Below are 16,701 nucleotides of genomic sequence, written 5' to 3'. Positions count from 1 at the left end.
CAGAAAGTGAAACCTATGTACCACAGGGAACTGAAGGACTCTATGCACTGCATGTAGGGAAAGTGAAACCCAAGAACCACCGTGAAGTGAGGGACTGCATACACTGGATTCAAAGAAAGTGAAACCCAAGTACCACAGTGAAGTGAGGGACTCCATACACTGCATGTAGAGAAAGTGAAACCCAAGTACCACAGTGAAGTGAGGGACTGCATACACTGCATGTAGAGAAAGTGAAAACCAAGTACCACAGTGAAGGGAGGGACTGCATAGACTGCATGTTGAGAAACTGAAAACCCCCTTAGTACCACAGTGAAGTCAGGGACTGCAGACACTGGATGTAGATAACGTGAAACCCAAGTACCACAGTGAAGTGAGGGAGTGCATGCACTGCATGTAGAGAAAGTGAAACCCAAGTACCACAGTGAAGAGAGGGACTGCATACACTGTATGATGAGAAACTGAAAACCCCCTGAGTACCACAGTAAAGTGAGGGACTGTATGCACTCAACGTAGAGACAGTAAAACCCACATACCACAGTTTAGTGAGGGACTGTATAGACTGCATGTAGAGAACGTGAAACCCAAGAACCACAGTGAAGTGAGGGACTGTATACACTGCATGTACAGAAAGTGAACCCCAAGTTCCACTGTGAGGTAAGGGTCTGCATACACTGCATGTTGAGACACTGAAAACCCCCTGAGTACCACAGTGAAGTCAGAGACTGGATACACTGCATGTGATAAATAGAAAAAAAAAACTGAGTACACAGTGAAGTGAGGGGCTGGATATATTTCATGTAGAGAAAGTGAAACCCACATACCACAGGGAAGCGAGGGACTGTATACACTGCATGTAGGGAAAGTGAAAACCAAGTACCACAGTTAATTGAGGGACTGCATACACTGCATGTAGATAAAGTGAAACCCTAGTACCACAGTGAAGTGAGGGACTGCATACACTGCATGTAGAGAAAGTGAAACCCAAGTACCACAGTGAAGTGAGGGACTGCATACACTGCATGTTGAGAAACTGAAAACCCCCTAAGTACCACAGTGAAGTGAGGGACTGGATACACTGCATGCAGAGAAAGTGAAACCCAAGTACCACAGTGAAGTGAGGGACTGCATACACTGCATGTTGAGAAACTGAAAACCCCCATTAGTACCACAGTGAAGTCAGGGACTGCAGCCACTGGATGTAGATAAAGTGAAACCCAAGTACCACAGTGAAGTGGGGGACTGCATACACTGTATGTAGAGAAACTGAAAAGCCCCAAGTACCACCATCAAGTGAGGAACTGGATACAATGCATGTAGAGAAAGTGAAACCCAAGTACCACAGTGAAGTGAGGGACCGCATTCACTGCATGTTGAGAAACAGAAAACCCCCTGAGTAACACAGTGAACTGAGGGACTGGATACACTGCACGTAGAGAAAGTGAAACCCAAGTACCATAGTGAAGTGATGGACTGCGTACACTGGATGTAGAGAAAGATAAACCCAAGTACCACTGTGAAGTGAGGGACCGTATACACTGCATGTACAGAAAGTGAAACCATAGGAACCCTATTGAACAGTCAAAATCCTCACAGTGAACTGAGAAACAATGTGTAAAATAAAATGTTGCATGTTGGGAAACTGAATACCCAGAACCACAGTGAAGTGAGAAACTGGATACACTGCATGTTGGAAAACAGGGTCATAAACACCAGAGTAAAGTAAGAGACTGGGTCTCATTTCTCTCTCTCTGTGCTCCAGCTGCCCATTTCTTTGCCCACATAATGTGAAGGAAGGGTGCAGAGAGGAGCTAAACTCCTGGGCTTTCCTCCTCAAGCCTATGTGAGCAATTGACTTCATGCACGCATGAGACTTTCAAGTATAAAGCAATTGCAGGGACCTGCGTTTCTGCCCTTAATACTGGAGACCAGTCTGTAATCGTAGGAACAGGATTCGAACCTGAGTTGCTTTGTTTAGCCCCGCCTCCAAGAGAGACGCGTTGGCCCTGTTGCTGCCCTACGTGTATAATCCTCTTGGATCACTGCCGTCAGTACATGTGCACCCAATGGCGGTTGATAATGGCCTTTGCCACTACAACAGATTACTATGGCAAGCACCTGCCATTTACACATGCAAAAGAATTAGCAAAATCCACACCTCTCTGTCTGCATCAAAATGGCGGTTCATGTGGATTCCCTGCATGGAGCAGAGAAACTCACAGGGGAATTCCCACACCGGATCCGGCTCTCTGCAGGGAATCCTTCCCAATATTGCATTGATGAGGTCAAACATGCAGTGGGCGCCAATTTGGCTTCACCCATTGCATTTAGTTGGTTTAGAAACCAAGGATGGTCTTCACTAAAAATAAAGCTTAGTGGGGGTCATATTTTACCCTGGAGTGTAAAAGTAAAGCATAAAAGTATGCGTGAGTCATTTACCCATTTCTTTTAAGATCCAGGGAATTCTGCTGCCATTTGGAGGTGGAGAATTAAAAAAAAAATGGAATTAACACCACCTCATCCCCCCCTATGATTTCACGGGACACACTTTTTTATGCTTGCATGGGATTTTCATGTTGGTGTAAAAAGATTGCATTCCCATGACTAAAGGCAGACATATGTCAATTATATAACCTCAGAAACCACTGAGGAAAATATCTGGTCACTCTCTGCGAGGAATTACCCTCTTCAATAGTGTTCACAAAAAGAACATTATTTTGTTTACATCAAGTCAAAAAAGAATGATTTTATTGTTCAAGAATAAATAGAGTATATGTTTTATACATCAAACAAATCATGTATTGAGTTAATTCACATAACAATGTTGAACTTAGATCATAACACATCAAATAAAGTGAATTGTGTCATCCACGATAGATGGTGTCCACACTTTTGTAAAACGTGTTTTTTGTACAGTGGAATTTTCTCCAAAAATTTGAAGGTAATACATATAATACAGTAACATATTTATATTGATCATTCTTAATGCCACTTCATCGGTCTAGCTAGATGAGATGGATGGAATCAATACTTCACACAACGTGTTTGGAGTTCAAGGACCGCTTCTTCAGGTGCAGCTGTTACTGCTAATTTCAACTGTTGAGAAAACAACAGACATAAATTATGTCACTACTAAGTACTATTCAGAATGAAAACTCATGAATAACTTTAGGGAAATGTATCGTTTCACCAACCTTGTTGGACAATTGAACTCGATTCCAAAGTAGGGATGTTGGGTGTAACTGTAAATTAGATCCTTCGTAATCTGTAAAAGGATAAAAAAATAATACAACTTTTTTTTTCAAAATGATGTCCTTTATGTCTAATCCCTAAAGAAGTTACTCATTATAGTGTTTAAGATTATATTGCATTTGTAATGGAGATAAAGGAAAGAGAGAACAAATAAATGCCTACTTATACTGTATCCAAAAAGTCCAAATGATCACACTCGTGTCAACTTGATATCTCCAGCAGGTGAATCTGACCAAAGGTGGAACGACAATTACAAGATTTTGACACATACCTGGAAGTATTCTTTGATACAACAGAAAGAGTAAGATCACTTATTAACACATTCTTGGATGAAGCTGTATCCAACGACTGGATTTCTGAAAAAACAAAATCTTTTCTCAATAAACGTCATCCTGTGATGCCAGTAGTATACATATTACCTAAAGTACACAAACATCTATTGGATCCACCCGTAAGATCAATAGTAGCAGCTTCAGATAGTCTTCTTGAACCACTTGCACAGTACATAGACAAAGCTATTCAACTATTGGTTCAATGTACATCAACTTATTTGAAGGATACTACGGATTTTCTTTTGAAAATTATAGATCTGGAATTTGTCAGCTCAACTGACATCATGTTTACTATGGATGTTTGTAGTCTATACACAAACATAACACATGAGGCAGGCTTAGAAGGAATGGAGTGGTTGCTCCGGTCATCACAAGATTGCAGCGCCAACAGGTTTTGTATCCTGAGCCTTTCGAAAATAGTTCTGAACAACTTTTTCCAGTTTGAAGATAGATATTTTATCCAAATATCTGGAACAACCATGGGGGCAGCCATGGCACCGGGATATGCTAATGCATATATTGCATATTTAATACAAACTTTAGTGCTGAACAGACCGGAATACCAGGACCATTTAAGAAGCTTCCATCGATACATAGATGATGTGTTTGGAGTGTGGAGAGGCACTCAGCAAGATCTATTAATGTTCTTTGAATTTATGAACTCATTGGCACCTAGAATGAAATTTACAACTCAGACGAGCAAATGTCGGATCCCATTTTTGGATGTAGAAGTTTATGCTAAAGCAAATACTTTGTAAACTACTATCTACAATAAACCCACCGACAGAAACAGCATATTGATGCCATCCAGTTTTCACCCAAGAAAGACGATTGAAAGCATTCCTTTTAGCCAATCTTTACGCTACAAGCAAATCATTTCTGAAGGTTCAGAATTTGACAAGCAAGCCAACAATTTGAAAGACGAATTTTCAAAAAGAGGATATTCTAGTACACAACTGAATACAGCTCTATCTAAAGCTTTGGCAGTTGTGAGATCTCAAATCTTGGAGCCCTCTGAAAAAGTTGAATCAGAACCACTGGTTTACATCACCACCTTCTCAGAATAGAGCTACACAATTAAAAAGATCATCAAAAAGAACTCGGAAATACTTAAGATGGATCCTATCCTTGCTCAGTTATTTACCAATAGTCCAACATTCGCATACAGGAAAAGTAAATGTATTGAAGACCATTTAGTACGAGCAGACTACCATTAGACTTCAACGGAACAAAGAATATTTAAGGGCACATTACCATGTAACAATTGTCAACATTGTAATAATATCATCAAAGGACCAAGTATTAATCATCGGTATACCTGCAGAAAGATACCCAGGAGACACACTAGCCCCTGTGATTCCAGTAATGTAATCTATGCGATTAGATGCCCATGTGGTATATTCTATGTAGGCCTCAAGTCCAGAAAAGTAAAAATCAGATGGACTGAACATAAGTTCAACAACCGCGTATGTTCGACACATTCGCCAGTGGCACAACACTTTCAAACATTTAAACACTCAATAGCTCAGATGAAACTTATCATATTGGAACAGGTTACCTGTCCAACAAGAGGGGGTGACATTAGTATTTTACTCAGGCAGAAAGAAGTTGAATGGATTGAGGGACTGTATTCATTGGAACACAAAGGGATGAATAATGAATTTGATCTGACTTGTTTTATTTAATTAATTTGTTTTTGTCAGTATTTTGAAGTGAAGTGGATTACTAGTGATATCTCTTCTGAATGCACACACTGAGTTTTGTGTAAAACATATTATTTTGATTGAATTCCCAATTTTCCATCCTGTAAATTAAGCTACAGCAGATTGAACACTCATGAACTTAATGGTAAATTTATTTTAGGTTTTGGCATGTGACAATACTAGAACATTACACTATTGATTGGAGAATGGAGACTGCCATTTCAGCAATCCTTCAAGTTTTACATCCAAGAACACCATGAGTGATAGCTCTAAAATGAATTGAAAATGAGACATAGTTCAATTCTGTAAACATTGCTATTCAATTTAATTGATATGCAATGAAAACATGTAACTGCATGACATCAGTTAAACAATACTTGAAATGGAGGCAGATAGACTGCTGTTCTAGTCATCATTACATCTTTATAGGATATAATTTACACTTTCAAGCAGGATTAGATCATCTGTGATGCTTTAATAGACGTTTACGGAGTTACAACACTTTTGTTCATATTTTTTATTATGTGATCGGCATCACCATCATGTGTTTATACGATATACACAGCAGCTGACCTGATTTGACTGGGAAGATTGCAAGCTGTTCATTCAGCCACCAATATTAAAATATTGCCTATTGGAATTCATCTGACTTAACATAAAAGTTATAATTATATGTCTGTCCAGACATGCTTTTGGCTAGCAACTCCAACATTAAATTTAGTTGCAACTCCTATTCTATCCATTACGCACTAGTCTTTTCGCAACATTTTCACATGACTAAATCACGTGACCGGATTACAAACATGTAACCAAACCCAGAAGCATTTTCATATTTAACGGCCTATCCGGGACGGGAGCCTGAATCATTAGCCGTGTTCCAGTTTCCGCATAGAGCAAACTATTCAGTGAAGGTAAGCAATAGCTTTCATTCTCACGGTGGCAAGTAATCGATATAACTTTCCTACAGTTACATTACGTGACTGAATTGATCACTAATCTCACAGCGCAATGCGGGACGGCAGGCTGAATTATCAGCCATTTCCTGGTTCCGCACAGCGTGACGTTTGAATGAAGTTTGAAGTTAGCAATAGCTCTGAGTAATCGATTTATGGACACTGAGTGCTGCAAGCTATTGTCAAATTGTTTGACAGTAAGCTATAAATATTGGCCGACATGACATTTTTTCTGAAGTAGTTTTCACACTAATTTCAGATTCGCCTGCTGGATATATTAAGTTGACACAAGTGTGATCATTTGGAGTTTTTGGATACAGTATAAGTAGGCATTAATTTGTTCTCTCTTTCTTTCATCTCCATTACAAATTTGATATAATCTTAAACACTATCATGAGTACTTCTTTAAGGATTAGACATAAAGGACATCATTATGAATTATTATTATTATTATTATTATTTGTTTAATCCTTTTACAGATTACAGAGCATCTAAGTTACACTTACACCCAACATCCCTACTTTGGAATTGAGTTAAATTGTCCGGCAAGGTTGGTGAAACGATGTGTTACCATAGAGTTATTCATGAGGTTTCATTCTGAATAGTACTTAGTAGTGACATACTTTCTGTCTGTCGTTTTCTCAACAGTTTAAATTAGCAGTAACAGCTGCACCTGAAGAAGCGGTCCTTGAACCCCCAAAAACATTGTGTGAAGTATTGATTGCATCCATCTCATCTAGCTAGACAGATGAAGTGGCATTAAGAATGATCAATACAAAGATGTTACTGTATTATATGTATTCCCTTAAAATCTTGGAGATAATTCCTCTGTATAAACCCACTTTACAAAAATGTGAACACCATCTATCGTGGATGACACAATTCACTTTATTTGATGTGTTATGATCTAAGTTCAACATTGTTATGTGAATGAACTCAATACATGATTTGTTTGATGTATAAAACATATACTGTATTTCTTCTTGAACAGTAAAATCATTATTTTTTGACTTGATGTAAACAAAAGAATGTTCTTTTTGTGAATACTATTGAAGAGGTTAGTTCCTCGCAGAGAGTGACCAGGTCTTTTCCTCAGTGGTTTCTGAGGTTATATAATTGACATGTTATTAGCTCTTTTTTTGAGTAGCAAGAGCTGAACCTGGAGCACCAGAATAAGCTTTAATTTGTCATTACTACACATTTAGGAAAATAACGAATACAATTTACAACAGTAGTGCACCAAGATTCTTAATTTAATTGTAAAGGTAGGCGTATTCCATTGTAATTCATTGTAAAGGCTGTCTGCAAAGCGTTATTTGCAGGTCGCATTTACATGTTCACAGTCTGTTACAGTCAGTAGATCAGGTGGGTCGGAGAGGGGGTGGCAGGGGAGTTGCTAGGTCTGGAAAAGACCCGGGGCTATGCTGATGTCGGAACTGTTGGGACTGGGGGCTAGCTAGTCTTTTGGCTGTAGCTCCTGAGATTCTATCCGGGGCTACAACCAAAAGATCAGGGGCTATAGCCCCCTTAGCCCCCCCCTAGCAACGCCCCTGGGGGGTGGTATAGTGGCGGTCAGTGCCAGCCTTAGTGGCAGCAGCACACCTGGCAGAAAAAGAACAAATTGGCACCCCCCCAACCTCCCTTTTCCCGTTGCACCCCAGGTCAATTGGGGGTGGGGGGTGCAGGCACCAAAAGTTTATTTTTGTGGTGGGAGAAATGTAATTTTAAAGTTAAATGCGCTCACGGGAGCCAGAGCATTTAACAACAGTAGGGTGCTGCAGCACACAATTAAGATGATTATCGCCCCACTCCTGCGCAGGAGCAGGGTGGTCATTATCTCAATAGGGTACCAGCACCCTATTGTTGTTAAATGCTCCCGCTCCCGCAAGCAAATTTAATTTCAAAATGACACTTCCCCAACCATGCCAGCTCGGGGTAGCGCTTGAAAGGCTTCCCCGAGCTGGTGCCCTGGGGGCTAATGGCGCCCTGGGGGAATATGGCACCCCTGGGCGGTCGCCCGGCCTGCCATGCCCTGCCCTAAGACCGGCTCTGGTGGCGGTAATTTACAGATCCTCATTGCAACTCTCTCATTTGGTGACACTTAACTGGGATGATAGGTCACAGGTAGGTCTGCCGACTGTTGGGTTGTCACCCATGTTCTTAGTAAAAGTTATACTGAGGCTATATGCCCCGAGGTGGCAGGGCCACCGTGTGGGTAACGGCCTGTCACCCAAGTTAAAGGCCCAAGTTAAGGGCCCAGCCACCGAGGGGCATATCGCCATTAGCACGCTGGAACAGTTGGACTTATTTCTAACCCTGACAGGGAGCAAATGCAGAGAAGTTTACCTGGGTGACTTTTGGCTAGAAAATTACTCGAAGTCAGGTTCCAAGGAATTCTGGGAGATTAGAGACAACCATGGGTTGACATCTCTAGCCACTTTTCCATCGCATATTAATAGTCACTGTTTAGATCTCTTGTTGGCGAGAGGAAACAGTGTAACCCTGACTGACACAGTATCCACCTAATGGTCAGATCATTTTGCCCGACATATTGCATTAAATTTACCTCATGGCGGAAAATCTCCCACTAAAGTTAGGCCTTTGTCGGTAGCTTGCAAATTCAAGGACATGGATACTATCTCAGGTTTTGAGGTGGGGCGTGCATGGGCCACTATTGATCCATCATTAGCATGTGATGATTTATTCACTTCCGGTGCCACGATTATGCATGAGATCTGTTCGAGAATCACACCTTTGAAAGTTAAGCAGAAGAGATTATCAAAACCATGGTTAATGCAAAAGCTAGTTCCCTTATCTAAACAGTTAAGAACAACAGATTGGAAATGGAGGGAGTTTAGAACAGTAGGTGAAGCCCTTAGGGCTAAATCAGCCTTGGGAGACTATAAACAAGCTATTGTTAACATCAAGACTGAGATTCTCCAGAAGAAGATTGGTGCAGTGAAAAAACACTCGAGAGAGCTGTCCTCAGTATTTGTGTCACCCGAGTTGTACTGTCTCATCGATTGTCCCTTCTTTATCACAAGCCAATATATTCAGCATGTTTCTCAAGGAGAAAATTAAAACTATTCAGAATAAAATCTTACTAAATCTCCAGAACGGTAGAGTATCCTTGGACAGACGATGTTGCCTAGTTCCATGTCAGTGGAGAACTCTGAGTGTGCCGTCGCATTTAAATTTAGTCCAGTGTCTGAGGACTGAGTTTCCTCATTAATTGCAACCCTTAAACCTACACATGAGCAGGATATGCAGCGAGGTGGATGGCATTGGATATTTCTCCATTTATGACTTATTTTTATAAATAAATCACTTGAACAGGGTGGAGTGCTCTTGAAACTTAGGAAAGCTATTGTTACACCGCTCCTAAAGAAACCAAACTTGGACCCTTCTAGCTTGCAGCACTATCTACCAGAAGCAGGTCTTCTGTCGCCTGAGAACTTTCTTGAGAAGGTGGTTACCCACCAACTGTAGAACTATGTAGAAAATAAGGCATTGTTGGGCCCCTTTCAATCCAGCTTTCGGCCCAAGTTTGAGACTTAGACGTCCCTGTTGGCCATACAATATGATCTGTTAAGCGTTGTGGATGGTGGTGAGCTGTCACTGTTGGTGATACTTGACCATTGCGTGGCCATTGGCACAGTTGGCCATCACATCCTGCTCAGGTGCTTGAGAAGTATAGGTAATGTCTCCAAGCAACCGTCAACAGCAGGTAAAGCTTGGTGGATTTATTTGAGATTCTATACCTTGAGTGTGGTGTTCCACAAGGCTCGTCGCTGTCGCATTTGCTTTTTAATTTATATTTGCGGCCCTTAATGGATAGGAGTCATGTGGTGAATGTCCGTTTCTATGTTGATGAAATTCATGTGTTCATTAAAACTGGAAAAGTTGAAGAAACGTTCCTCAGGGTTAAAATATGCCTTGACGATATGAGCAAGTGGAGGTTGGATAATCAGATCTAGCTCAATCCAACTAAGACTGAGCTGGTGCTACTCACTGCAGTAAAGTGTTGATCTGTCCCCAGCTTTCTTGGAGAAGAGCTGATGTTCGCTACTAAGATCAAAAATCCTGAGCTGCATTTGGCAGGATATCCTGGGAAGCGAGGGCCAGGTCAGCGCCACGGTGCAGGCAATCTTTTACTTGCTGTGGCTTCTGAGGCAGGTGCAACCGTTCACCCCAGGTGAGGACCTTGCGATTGTGGTTGGTACCTTGGTGTATGCACATTTAGACTACTGCAACAGCCTCCTGGTGGGTATTCCGGCAAAACAGATGTATAGGTTTCAAAAAGCCCATAACACCGCTGTAAGATTGGTCTGTCGTTTTGGCCGGTGTGCTCATGTTTTGGCCACTCGTTGAACACTCCACTAGTTGGCCATGGAGGATAGAATTATATTTAAGGTGGACTGTCTGATTTTTAAATGTCGGAACGGACTGGCCCCGGCCTCTTTGAGGGATAAAATCAGCCGTTATCACCCTACAAGGAGGCAACGGTCAGGGGATCAGTTGTTGTAAACCGCCACCCTCCCCCTAGCTCCCTCACCCCCCCAAAGTATTCAATTGTTTCAAAGGGAGATAGAAGATTTGCTGTCTTTGGCCCAAGATTTTGGAACAGTCTTCACCGAGAGATCAGAGCGCTTGAATCACTGTACCTCTTCCGCTGAGCCCAATCGACCTTCCTTTTTAAATAAGGGAGAGGCGTTTCTATATTTCTTTTAGGGCTCTTAGAAATTCTTATCATGCATAAAATAGGCTTTTCTCAATTCAATGCACTTGGTGGCTCCTCTATATATAACAACTGCACCTTTATATGGTTGAGTCTGTTCTGTGCGCGTTACAAAATCAAAATATATATATATATATTTTTTTTTTTTAAAGAATGCTTTTTAAGTGCTATTTGTAGGTGGCATATAGCTTTTTAAAGAAAGGATGTACAAAGTAAATAGCAAAGGTGACTAATGCTTGCTTTTACTCTTCACTTTTGCACCCCGTTTTTTCAAAGACTAACATTTCCTGCTGGGAGCCCAAATGTGCGTACGTGCTAACCGTGCTGCTCTACAGCGCGCAATTTTCACTTTTTCTAAAATGATCCCAATTATTTTATTTGTAAATGCATGACACACATGCAGGTTTTAAAAAACTTTAGTCTCTACCCTTTCTGAGGTTTCAAATAAAGTTACAAAGCCATAATAATTTCACTGCATTCAATTTGGATATAGAATGGGCAAACTGATAGTAGGACTGATAAGCGAGTTAAAATGTTCCATGTGGTTACCTTGTCTGCATTCACGGGTTCAAATCTTACCTGGGCAGACAGACACCACCTTCATATTTACGAGGTCGAAAAATGTTGCTTATTTATTGTGGGTAGTGGTACAGTGCTTGGAAGCAGGAAAAATATATCATCGGTGCTATATAAAAAAATATATGATTTTGTTATAAGCGCAAATAATCTACACAAATAATGTTTAAAATGATGTATAGAAGGAACATAAAGGACTCTGAGAAAGTGCAAAGGTATTTCTTGCATTTGACATTTCCTTCTAGTACCCTCTTCATTGTGTACTGACTTTCCTGATTAATGTGCCTGGGTTATTCCAAACCTCAACCCACAATACTGACAGATGTCTATACAAGTTCTGGTTTTCACTTTCACGCAGTTTGGGACTTGTAGTCCTGGTTTGCCTAATGACGAACCCTGGACAATAGGCCCATCCATGCAAAGTTAAAACCAGGCACGGATTAGTATCTCTCAAATGGAATGCATAGTGTTGCCATGTATGAATGGCACAAAAGCTCTGGAACAACACATCCAGAGCCACGTCCAATGCTGGAAAGGGCAAAGTGGCAACGTCCCATGTTATTAAGTCACGGGTGTCCTACTCTGGTCCTTGAGGGCCGGAACCGTGACAGGTTTTCAGGATCTCCCTTATTAATATTCATGAGAACAAATGTGCATATATTCAGAATCATTGTATGCAAATTTCTCCCATGATTATTAACACTGGGTACCACTGGAAGCTGCACTGAGCCACGCCCAGTGGGGGATCCTAAGGGAGTCTTGCCGGGGAAGTAACAAAGCATCCAATAAACTGATGGGGGAATTAATAGGAAGACCAAGGCGATATTAGATGGTACATTCAGAGACAAGCGAGGCAGAGGGTTCATGTAAGCAAGAAATCCTCCTTTGGAACGTTGAGGGATGATTATGCTCTGCCAATGTGTATTTGGGGAGTAATAAACCCGAGACAAGAGCTGTAAAGCAGAAGTGCATTTTGCAACATGCACTGCACACCACATCAGTCATCGACCTATTGAGAATTCCACTAAAAGGTTTAGTCCAAATATTGGCATTCATGTGACTGCTTCCAGGAACCTTTCTGGGCAAACTGCATTATCTCGCTGCCATTAGAGCGGCCTATGGCGCATCCGGATGAGGTCATTGGCGATCGGGACCACGCTAATGCGCGGCGCAGGGATACGAACCTGACTGCCATGGCCACTAATGCACGTGTTCATCTTGCAAATCCAATTAAAAAGCTGAACATTGAGTTCTTCTTGGGTATATGAAATGGTTTTTATAGCCTGGTGTTATTAAAGGCTGTATTTTGGCTTTCAAGCTAGCAAAGTGCCCAGCGGAAGAGGTAGGATAGGACTGAGAAGGACAATGCCCCCCTCCCTCCCCTCCTCCCGTGAGACTCCATCTGCTGGTCAAAAAGTAGTACAATGGACTTAAGAGCCCTTAACCTCCTCCAACACCAACACTGGTCTCTACCGCTGGACGTGCCAATGCAATTAAGTCCATGGCCAACTTATTGAAAAGCAGTGGAAGTAGTGACAGACCTCAGTAGAGCTGCAATGCTCTTATATCTAAGATGCCTGAAGGAGAGTTCTTGCACTCCATTCAGACTGGAATACGAGAATAATACCAATAACATTTTATTATATAGTGCTTGGCGCCAGATTCCTTCAGCTTCTCAGCATTGTAATAATCAGTGTTATTATCACCAATATTTAAATCACCTTCAGGAGGAGGAAGGACAGAGATGGCTCTGATAGGACGTGTTCCCTCTTCCCTTCAAGCCATCAGAGGGGCACATTGGTAATCAATCAGGCATTCGTGAGTACACTAGTGCAACATCTGGTAGCGACATTGGCCAGAAAACAGAATTCACACATGCCACGTGCAGACCTAGGCATAACTTAGGTTAGGTGGAAAGAAAGTGTAAGTGTCGGCCGACCCACAAACAAGATCACCCGATGCCAGCTTTATGGGCAGACAATCCGGCCAAACTCACACTACATCGTATTCACTAACAGTAAAAAACAAATCGCACATGGGCAAAATATATTTCATTGATACACCCCCTTATTGCTACACATCCCATTAATTTAGAAGGCAACATTTTAGGTTTCGAGAGAGAGAGAGAGAGAGAGAGAGAGAGAGAGAGAGAGAGAGAGAGAGAGAGAGAGAGAGAGAGAGAGAGAGAGAGAGAGAGAGAGAGAGAGAGAGAGAGAGAGAGAGAGAGAGAGAGAGAGAGAGAGAGAGAGAGAGAGAGAGAGAGAGAGAGAGAGAGAGAGAGAGAGAGAGAGAGAGAGAGAGAGAGAGAGAGAGAGAGAGAGAGAGAGAGAGAGAGAGAGAGAGAGAGAGAGAGAGAGAGAGAGAGAGAGAGAGAGAGAGAGAGAGAGAGAGAGAGAGAGAGGCGCGCTAGGTAGGTTGAGCTGAATGGCTCATGCTAATTACTATGGCGTCAGGGGATTATTTATACAGATAAATCAATATGTTTGGTGGTTCTTCCTCTCTTTGGGCATGAGAGTAACCCTTCTGGGATAAAAAGCGTCCATTGCACAATCAATACACGCGCTCTTGCGACAGAGCACATGATATTATTAATGATGAATTCATGTAGCAAAGAAAAAATGAACAACAAAAATACAGGTCGTAAACTTAAAGATTATACAGGCAAGCTGATAGCAGGTTTATAGGTCCTCAAACCTATTCAAATCAAATATTTGTACTCTGTTATTTGTGAAAGCCGCTAAATATGATTTTAGTTGAGCGCCTGTCAGTCATTACTTCTGCTCAACTAGCATTTTCTGATTCCTTTTCAAAATGAAAATGAGTATAAACAAATAGCTTTTTCCATGCACAATACAGCAACAATGTTTAGCCAACCACCTTAATGTGTACTGGCGGCCATTTTAAAGATAAGGGAAATTGCATGGAGAGCAGGGATTAGCTTTACACGTGAGGACAGGCAGTCCTCCCCGTGCAATTTTGATGGTTTTAGGGATGGGACGTACTTTAGGCAAGTAAAACCCGGCAGTCCCTGGTTTTCATGCCTATAGTAGACCTGACCATAAAACTGCAGCTAAACATGGAGGGCAAGGGAGTAAGTTGATAGACCGAAGGGCCAGTTAGCCGAGCAGAACAAGAATTGCGAATGTGATAGTATCAGAGCCGATATACGACGTGCTGTATCATTGAAGGAAAGATATGGGCAGGCTTCATGAATAATATAGAGTTGAAGACAGCAGGAACGAGAATGATTAGAACTATGAGGTGAAAAAGAAAAGGGCGGAGTCAAAAATGACTCCCAGGTTTCAGCAGACAGGACAAAAGGAATGTAAGAGCGGGGACAAGAGATGGGATGGGGAGGCAGAGAAGACGAAATCTTGGTTTTGGAGGCATTGCAGTGAGAAAATGAAATGAGAATACAACCATGACTGGACAGCCAGCAAACAGGCCTTGAGAGTAGTAAGAAGAGAATCAGAGAAAGAAGACAAAAGAGAAAACAATCCAGATATCAACAGTGTAGACGTAGTAGGAAACACAAAGAACTGACACTAGAAGCAAAAGATGAGGTGCGCAGTGAAAAACGAAGGGGACCAAGAACGGTCCATTGAGGAAAACCGTAACGCAAAGGAAAGAGAGCAGACAGTTGTGACGAATGGCAGGAATTGTCCCTTTCTCCCCAAGCCCCCCTCTGTGAGGATAGGGAGGTGGGCCCGCTCCACAACACCCTCTCTAGAGGTCGAGGCAAGTGGGATCTCACTGGGAGAGACATCCTCTTTGGGGACGAGGACTCCCGTTCCTGAGAGGAACTCCCTAAAATGAATCCAAATAATACCTCTTTGAGCATACCTTATAAAGATTGGTATGAAGAAAAGATCACTATGTTTTACTGTCACCTAGGAAGTCTAAATGGTTCTTTAATAGAATAAAGCCCAGTTAACTGGGATGAAGAAGAGCATATGGAGGAAAGAAGAGAAGCTGCCTGATACAGAAATGGAGAGAGGAGTAGGCTTGATAAGTCAAACAACTATGTCACAAGCGAAGTGGGGAAAGATTGGAAGACAGAGAAAACCTGTTAATTTCAAATGGGCAGGGAGACCAATGCAGAAGGGAAGTGAGTGCTGTGAAATGTCAGAATGCGGAGACAGACCAGATCTTGTCATTTCTACAAATCTATAATATTATTATTATTATTTATTATAATTACTGATCTCTTATTTAAATGATAAGTAAAAAGCCTCACTGTCCCTAATCTTTGGATTTCACTGCCTAACAAAAAGAACTAGGGTGCTCATCGTCAATGTGTGATATCCAAAAGCAAAGTCTGACCTCAGTACAACAATAAACTATGCTGACCCTTCCAATAAGACAAAACAACTAAAGCCCAGCAGAGTGACTACCTTGCCCTGCAATGGTTTCCTCGGCCTGTATACAGAATCTTAAGATAGTTCTTGGCAATCCATTGTATTAAGTCATTCAGTGCACTTAGGATACTTGTCCAACTCCCTGGCTCCCATTTTCCTTAGTTGTGTGATGTCTTCTTTTCTGGAGTTCACACCCTTCTCCAAGGTCTTTGAAAGTCTCTCCATCTCCATCTCTAGTATCAGCTTTCTCTTCTGAGAAATAGAACCAAACTTCTTGTTCCCATTCTCAGTGTTCCTCTTGCTATTTGGCCCCTCACAGGGATGAATATGATGCTCTTGGTTAGTCTTTTGTTTTTGCTTTCTGGCTGGGATATGTGCTATCAAATCAAGGCTAATTCGCACTCTTACGGTCCCTTGTTCTCTTACTGGGACAAGTAGGATAACCCCAGTAATGATTCACAGTCTTTTGACTTTTCACTCTCTCACTGGGACGAGTAGGATGTGAGGGTGAATCGATATATTAGTTTCTAGAACTCTCTTGAGTTTTGTCACACCATTCAACCTTAGTTGGTTCTCTTCCTGATACAAACAGGATTCTGTCAGTGATGACCCCCACTTGACCTTCTCATATCAATATCACTGAGAAGAGTATAATCGTGCCACTAGCGACTCACTTCTGAAATCCATTTCTCATTGTTACTGGGACGAGTGTGATGTGCCAGTAATAATTGGTACTTGACTTTCTTACAACAATATTACTGGGATGAGTATGATTCAGGTAGTCGCTATATT

At 41.7% G+C, this 16,701-nt stretch overlaps 1 long non-coding RNA gene across 1 annotated transcript in view; it reads right to left on the bottom strand.

Moving 5' to 3' along the window:
• Positions 1-2,709: 2,709 nt before the first annotated feature.
• The window catches only part of LOC138526979 (uncharacterized), a 103,580-nt gene continuing 89,588 nt past the window's right edge, over positions 2,710-16,701 (bottom strand). The window contains exons 2-4 of the long non-coding RNA XR_011283794.1: positions 3,521-3,605; positions 3,192-3,262; positions 2,710-3,093 (exon numbers count right to left, since the gene is read on the bottom strand). This is a non-coding gene — a long non-coding RNA (uncharacterized lncRNA). The remainder of the gene's footprint in view (positions 3,094-3,191; positions 3,263-3,520; positions 3,606-16,701) is intronic.

This window comes from Ambystoma mexicanum, chromosome 14 (assembly GCF_040938575.1).
Source record: "Ambystoma mexicanum isolate Mex_15411 chromosome 14, UKY_AmexF1_1, whole genome shotgun sequence".
NCBI classification, from domain to species: Eukaryota; Metazoa; Chordata; class Amphibia; order Caudata; family Ambystomatidae; genus Ambystoma; species Ambystoma mexicanum.
Note: the sequence above shows the minus strand (reverse complement) of the source record. Positions and strands in the feature narration are given on the sequence as shown.